This window comes from Rhinopithecus roxellana, chromosome 4 (genome assembly GCF_007565055.1).
Source record: "Rhinopithecus roxellana isolate Shanxi Qingling chromosome 4, ASM756505v1, whole genome shotgun sequence".
Classification (NCBI taxonomy): domain Eukaryota; kingdom Metazoa; phylum Chordata; class Mammalia; order Primates; family Cercopithecidae; genus Rhinopithecus; species Rhinopithecus roxellana.
The window spans coordinates 79725376-79733669 of NC_044552.1; the positions used below are offsets into that span (position 1 = coordinate 79725376).

Here is an 8294-nt window from a genome sequence, read left to right on the forward strand (position 1 = left end):
CACCAAACACATTCCAATTAAAGAAGAAAGGCAAGTGTTTGATTTTCTTCTAGGTTTCTGTGTTTGCTTGTCTTTGCATGTGCCCTTTTGTCTAGATTTCTCTAAACAACAATTTTTAAATAGAGTCTGACACTTGCAGTTTTTTAGCTATAATTTATGCCTGCTGATGTTATGTCAAATTGTGAGAGAAGAGAAGTGTTCTATAATGCTGTGATTCAGTATCAATTTTTTATTAGAGATACATTTTTCAGCTAAGAACTTCACACGTGTTTATTAGAGAATCCCCTTTTATGGTGGCCCGGACCATTGGCATTTCTGTGGATCCGAGGAGGTGGAACAAGTCCATGGAGTCCCTGCAGGCCAACGTGCAGCGGCTGAAGGAGTGCCGTTCCAAACTCATCCTCTTCCCCAGGAAGCCCTCGGCCCCCAAGAAGGGAGAGAGTTCTGCTGAAGAACTGAAACTGGACACCCAGCTGACAGGACCGGTCATGCCCATCCGGAATGTCTATAAGAAGGAGAAAGCTCGAGTCATTACTGAGGAGGAGAAGAATTTCAAAACCTTTGCTAGTCTCCGCATGGCCTGTGCCAACACCCGACTCTTCGGCATACGGGCAAAAAGAGCCAAGGAAGCCGCAGAACAGGATGTTGAAAAGAAAAAATAAAGCCCTCCTGGGGACTTGTAATCAGTCAGCAGTCAAAAAAAAAAAAAAAAAAAAAAAGATGAATCCCCTTTTATATGACACAGTAAATCTAGCAGTATCTAAAGATTGATTATTTCCCTATCCCCATCTAGGATAAGACACTGGTAAACTCTTCTCTTTCATTTAGTAGGCCTTTGTTATGAAGAACACTATGGACGTAGCTCAAAAAGATTACCTCTTCCAAACTGCTTGAAAGAACAAGATTGGTTTTCTGACTCATCATAAGAGAATTCTTCTGATAGTGACTACCTTGTGGGGTTCCTGGATGTTAGAACTTTGTTGGATGTATCATTTGAAAATGATTTCTCAGGGGGCGGAGCAAGATGACTGAATAGGAACACCTCCAGTCTCCAACTCCCAGCGCGAGCGACACAGAAGACTGGTGATTTCTGCATTTTCAACTGAGGTACTGGGGTCATCTCACTAGGGAGTGCCGGACAATCGGTGCTGGTCAGCTGCTGCAGCCCGACCAGCGAGAGCTGAAGCACGGCGAGGCATCGCCTCACCTGGGAAGCACAAGGGGGAAGGGAATCCCTTTTCCTAGCCAGGGGAACTGAGACACACAACACCTGGAAAATTGGGTAACTCCCACCCCAATATTGCGCTTTAAGCAAACGGGCACACCAGGAGAATATATCCCACACCTGGCCGGGAGACGCAAACATCTCTGTCTGACAGCTTTGAAGAGAGCAGTGGATCTCCCAACAGGGAGGTTGAGATCTGAGAACGGACAGACTGTCTGCTCAAGTGGGTCCCTGACCCCTGAATAGCCTAACTGGCAGACATCCCCCAATAGGGGCAGTCTGACACCCCACACCTCACAGGGTGGAGTACACCCCTGAGAGGAAGCTTCCAAAGGAAGAATCAGACAGGTACACTCGCTATTCAGCAATATTCTATCTTCTGCAACCTCTGCTGCTGATACCCAGGCAAACAGGGTCTGGAGTGGACCTCAAGCAATCTCCAGCAGACCTACAGCTGAGGGTCCTGACTGTCAGAAGGAAAACTATCAAACAGGAAGGACACCTATACCAAAACCCCATCAGTATGTCACCATCATCAAAGACCAGAGACAGATAAAACCACAAAGATGGGGAAAAAGCAGGGCAGAAAAGCTGGAAATTCAAAAAATAAGAACACTTCTCCCCCTGCAAAGGAGCGCAGCCCATCGCCAGCAATGGATCAAAGCTGGTCAGAGAATGACTTTGACGAGATGAGAGAAGAAGGCTTCAGTCCATCAAACTTCTCAGAGCTAAAGGAGGAATTACGTACCCAGCGCAAAGAAACTAAAAATCTTGAAAAAGGAGTGGAAGAATTGACAGCTAGACTAATTAATGCAGAGAAGGTCATAAACGAAATGACAGAGATGAAAACCATGACACGAGAAATACGTGACAAATGCATAAGCTTCAGTAAACCGACTCGATCAACTGGAATAAAGAGTATCAGCGATTGAGGATCAAATGAATGAAATGAAGCGAGAAGAGAAACCAAAAGAAAAAAGAAGAAAAAGAAATGAACAAAGCCTGCAAGAAGTATGGGATTATGTAAAAAGACCAAATCTGTGTCTGATTGGGGTGCCTGAAAGTGAGGGGGAAAATGGAACCAAGTTGGAAAACACTCTTCAGGATATCATCCAGGAGAACTTCCCCAACCTAGTAGGGCAGGCCAACATTCAAATTCAGGAAATACAGAGAACACCACAAAGATACTCCTCCAGAAGAGCAACTCCAAGACACATAATTGCCAGATTCACCAAAGTTGAAATGAAGGAAAAAATCTTAAGGGCAGCCAGAGAGAAAGGTCGGATTACCCACAAAGGGAAGCCCATCAGACTAACAGCAGATCTCTCGGCAGAAACTCTACAAGCCAGAAGAGAGTGGGGGCCAATATTCAACGTTCTTAAAGAAAAGAATTTTAAACCCAGAATTTCATATCCAGCCAAACTAAGTTTCATAAGTGAAGGAGAAATAAAATCCTTTACAGAGAAGCAAAAGCTTAGAGATTTTGTCACCACCAGGCCTGCCTTACAAGAGACCCTGAAGGAAGCCCTAAACATGGAAAGGAACAACCGGTACCAGCCATTGCAAAAACATGCCAAAATGTAAAGACCATCGAGGCTAGGAAGAAACTGCATCAACTAACGAGCAAAATAACCAGTTAATATCATAATGGCAGGATCAAGTTCACACATAACAATATTGACCTTCAATGTAAATGGACTAAATGCTCCAATTAAAAGACACAGACTGGCAAACTGGATAAAGAGTCAAGACCCATCAGTCTCCTGTATTCAGGAGACCCATCTCACATGCAGAGACATACATAGGCTCAAAATAAAGGGATGGAGGAAGATCTACCAAGCAAATGGAGAACAGAAAAAAGCAGAGGTTGCAATCCTAGTCTCTGATAAAACAGACTTTAAACCATCAAAGATCAAAAGAGACAAATTAGGCCATTACATAATGGTAAAGGGATCAATTCAACAGGAAGAGCTAACTCTCCTAAATATATATGCACCCAATACAGGAGCACCCAGATTCATAAAGCAAGTCCTTAGAGACTTACAAAGAGACCTAGACTCCCATACAATAATAATGGAAGACTTCAACACTCCACTGTCAACAATAGACAGATCAACGAGACAGAAAGTTAACAAGGATATCCAGGAATTGAACTCATCTCTGCACCAAGCGGACCTAATAGACATCTATAGAAGTCTCCACCCCAAATCAACAGAATATACATTCTTCTCAGCACCACATCGCACTTATTCCAAAATTGACCACATAATTGGAAGTAAAGCACTCCTCAGCAAATGTAAAAGAACAGAAATTATAACAAACTGTCTCTCAGACCACAGTGCAATCAAACTAGAACTCAGGACTAAGAAACTCACTCAAAACCACTCAACTACATGGAAACTGAACAACCTGCTCCTGAATGACTACTGGGTACATAACGAAATGAAAGCAGAAATAAAGATGTTCTTTGAAACCAATGAGAACAAAGATACAACATACCAGAATCTCTGGGACACATTTAAAGCAGTGTGTAGAGGGAAATTTATAGCACTAAATACCCACAAGAGAAAGCAGGAGAGCTCTAAAATTGACACTCTAACATCACCATTAAAAGAACTAGAGAGGCAAGAGCAAACACATTCAAAATCTAGCAGAAGGCAAGAAATAACTAAGATCAGAGCAGAACTGAAGGAGATAGAGACATAAAAAACCCTCCAAAAAATCAATGAATCCAGGAGTTGGTTTTTTGAAAAGATCAACAAAATTGACAGACCGCTAGCAAGACTAATAAAGAAGAAAAGAGAGAGGAATCAAATAGACGCAATAAAAAATGATAAAGGGGATATCACCACCGACCCCACAGAAATACAAACTACCATCAGAGAATACTATAAACACCTCTACGCAAATCAACTAGAAAATCTAGAAGAAATGGATAATTTCCTGGACACTTACACTCTTCCAAGACTAAACCAGGAAGAAGTTGAATCCCTGAATAGACCAATAGCAGGCTCTGAAATTGAGGCAATAATTAATAGCCTACCCACCAAAAAAAGTCCAGGACCAGATGGATTCACAGCTGAATTCTACCAGAGGTACAAGGAGGAGCTGGTACCATTCCTTCTGAAACGATTCCAATCAATAGAAAAAGAGGGAATCCTCCCTAACTTATTTTATGAGGCCAACATCATCCTGATACCAAAGCCTGGCAGAGACACAACAAAAAAAGAGAATTTTAGACCAATATTCCTGATGAACATCGATGCAAAAATCCTCAATAAAATACTGGCAAACCAGATTCAGCAGCACATCAAAAAGCTTATCCACCATGATCAAGTGGGCTTCATCCCTGCGATGCAAGGCTGGTTCAACATTCGCAAATCAATAAACGTAATCCAGCATATAAACAGAACCAAAGACAAGAACCACATGATTATCTCAATAGACTGCAGGAAAGGCTTTTGACAAAATTCAACAGCCCTTCATGCTAAAAACGCTCAATAAATTCGGTATTGATGGAATGTACCTCAAAATAATAAGAGCTATTTATGACAAACGCACAGCTAATATCATAATGAATGGGCAAAAACTGGAAAAATTCCCTTTGAAAACTGGCACAAGACAGGGATGCCCTCTCTCACCACTCCTATTCAACTTAGTGTTGGAAGTTCTGGCTAGGGCAATCAGGCAAGAGAAAGAAATCAAGGGTATTCAGTTAGGAAAAGAAGAAGTCAAATTGTACCTGTTTGCAGATGACGTGATTGTATATTTAGAAAACCCCATTGTCTCAGCCCAGAATCTTCCTTAAGCAGATAAGCAACTTCAGCAAAGTCTCAGGATACAAAATCAATGTGCAAAAATCACAAGCATTCTTATACACCAGTAACAGACAAACAGAGACCCAAATCATGAATGAACTTCCATTCACAATTGCTTCAAAGAGAATAAAATACCTAGGAATCCAACTTACAAGGGATGTAAAGGACCTCTTCAAGGAGAACTACAAACCACTGCTCAGTGAAATCAAAGAGGACACAAACAAATGGAAGAACATACCATGCTCATGGATAGGAAGAATCAATATTGTGAAAATGGCCATACTGCCGAAGGTTATTTATAGATTCAATGCCATCCCCATCAAGCTACCAATGATTTTCTTCACAGAGTTGGAAAAAACTGCTTTAAAGTTCATATGGAACCAAAGAAGAGCCCGCATTGCCAAGACAATCCTAAGTCAAAAGGACAAAGCTGGAGGCGTCACGCTACCTGACTTCAAACTATACTACAAGGCTACAGTAACCAAAACAGCATGGTACTGGTACCAAAACAGAGATATAGACCAATGGAACAGAACAGAGTCCTCAGAAATAATACCACACATCTACAGCCATCTGATCTTTGACAAACCTGAGAGAAACAAGAAATGGGGAAAGGATTCCCTATTTAATAAATGGTGCTGGGAAAATTGGCTAGCCATAAGTAGAAAGCTGAAACTGGATCTTTTCCTTACTCCTTATACGAAGATTAATTCAAGATGGATTAGAGACTTAAATGTTAGACCTAAAACCATAAAAACCCTAGAAGAAAACCTAGGTATTACCATTCAGGACATAGCTATGGGCAAGGACTTCATGTCTAAAACACCAAAAGCAACGGCAGCAAAAGCCAAAATTGACAAATGGGATCTAATTAAACTAAAGAGCTTCTGCACAGCAAAAGAAACTACCATCAGAGTGAACAGGCAACCTACAGAATGGGAGAAAATTTTTGCAATCTACTCATCTGACAAAGGGCTAATATCCAGAATCTACAAAGAACTCAAACAAATATACGAGAAAAAAACAAACAACCCCATCAAAAAGTGGGCAAAGGATATGAACAAACATTTCTCAAAAGAAGACATTCATACAGCCAATAGACACATGAAAAAATGCTCATCATCACTCACCATCAGAGAAATGCAAATCAAAACCACAATGAGATACCATCTCACACCAGTTAGAATGGCAATCCTTAAAAAGTCAGGAAACAACAGGTGTTGGAGAGGATGTGGAGAAATAGGAACACTTTTACACTGTTGGTGGGATTGTAAACTAGTTCAACCATTATGGAAAACAGTATGGCAATTCCTCAAGGATCTAGAACTAGATGTACCATATGACCCAACCATCCCACTACTGGGTATATACCCAAAGGATTATAAATTATTCTGCTACAAAGACACATGCACACGTATGTTTATTGCGGCACTATTCACAATAGCAAAGACTTGGAATCAACCCAAATGTCCATCTGTGACAGACTGGATTAAGAAAATGTGGCACATATACACCATGGAATACTATGCAGCCATAAAAAAGGATGAGTTTGCGTCCTCTGTAGGGACATGGATGCAGCTGGAAACGATCATTCTTAGCAAACTATCACAAGAGGAGAAAACCAAACACCGCATGTTCTCACTCATAGGTGGGAACTGAACATTGAGATCACTTGGACTTGGGAAGGGGAACATCACACACTGGGGCCTATTATGGGGAGGGGGGAGGAGGAAGGGATTTCATTGGGGAGTTATACATGATATAAATGATGAATTGATGGGTGCTGACGAGTTGATGGGTGCAGCACACCAACATGGCATAAGTATACATATGTAACAAACCTGCACGTTATGCACATGTACCCTAGAACTTGAAGTATAATAAAAATAAAAAAGAAAAAAGAAAAAAGAAAAGAAAATAATTTCTCCCATTCTATATGGTGACTGTTTAATCTATTAATAGTTTATTTTGCTGTACAGAAGCTCCTTAGTTTAATTAAGTCCCATTTGTTAATTTTTGTTTTTGTTGCAATTGCTTTTGAAGACTTGGTCATAAATTCTTTCCCAAGGCCCATGTCCACAATGGCATTTCTTTGGCTTTTTTCTGTGATTCTTATAGTTTGAGGCCTTACAGTTAAATCTTTATTCTATCTTGAGTTATTTTTTGTATGTGGGAAAAGGTAAGAGTTCAGTTTCATTCTCCTGCATATGGCTAGCCAGTTTTCCCAGCGCTATTTATTGAAGAGGGAGTTCTTTCCTTATTTCTTAGATAAGATGGCTGTAGGTGTGTAGCTTTATTTCTAGGCTCTCTCTTCTATTCTATTGGTCTAGATGTCTGTTTTTGTTCTAGTACTGTGATGTTTTGGTTACATTTGGGAGCATTATAGTATAGCTTGAAACTGGGTAACGTGATGCTTTAAGTCTTGTTGTTTTTGTTTAGGATTGCTTCGGCTATTCAGGTTCTCTTTTGTTTCATATGAATTTCAGATTTTTTTTTCTGGTTCTGTGAAAAATGATGTTGGTAGTTTGATAGAAATATTGTTGAATCTGTAGATTGCTTTGGGCAGTATCGTCATTTTAACAATGCTAATCCATGATCATGGCGTAGTTTTTCACTTGTTTATGTCATCTGTGATTTCTTTCAGCAGTATTTTGTAGCCTTGGACCAAAAGGATTCACAACCAAATTCTACCAAATGTACAAAAACATTTGATACTAATTCTATTAAAACTGTTCCCCAGAATCCAAGAGGAAAGACTCTTTTCCAGCTAATTCTATGAAGCCAACATCACCCTGATACCAAAATCTGACAAACACACACACACACACACACACACACACACACACAACTGCAGGCTAATATCTCTGATGAACAAAGATGTGAAAATGCTCACGAAAATGTTAGCAAACTGAATCCAGCAGAACAATAAAAAGTTAATTCACTATGAACAAGTAGGCTTTATTCCTGGGATTCAGGGTTGGTTCAACATACACAAACCAATAAATATGATTCACCACATAAATAGAACCAAAAACAAAAACCATATGATAATCTCAATAGACACAGAAAAGGCTTTCAATAAAATCCAAATTCCACGCATGATAAAAATCTTCAACAAACTAAGCATTGAAGGAAAAATTCAAAATAGAATCATCTATGACAAATCTACAGGCAAAACCATTCTGAATGAAAAAAAGCTGAAAGCATTCCTCTTAAAAACATGAACAAGATAAAGATGCTCAGTTTCACTG

General features: G+C 40.0%; 1 pseudogene across 1 annotated transcript; it reads left to right on the forward strand.

Annotated features, from left to right (window-relative positions):
• Positions 1–290: 290 nt before the first annotated feature.
• LOC104676859 lies at positions 291–719 on the forward strand (annotated as a pseudogene). Its single transcript, XR_749980.2, has one exon. The product of XR_749980.2 is annotated as a 60S ribosomal protein L13 pseudogene (transcript).
• Positions 720–8294: the final 7575 nt, after the last annotated feature.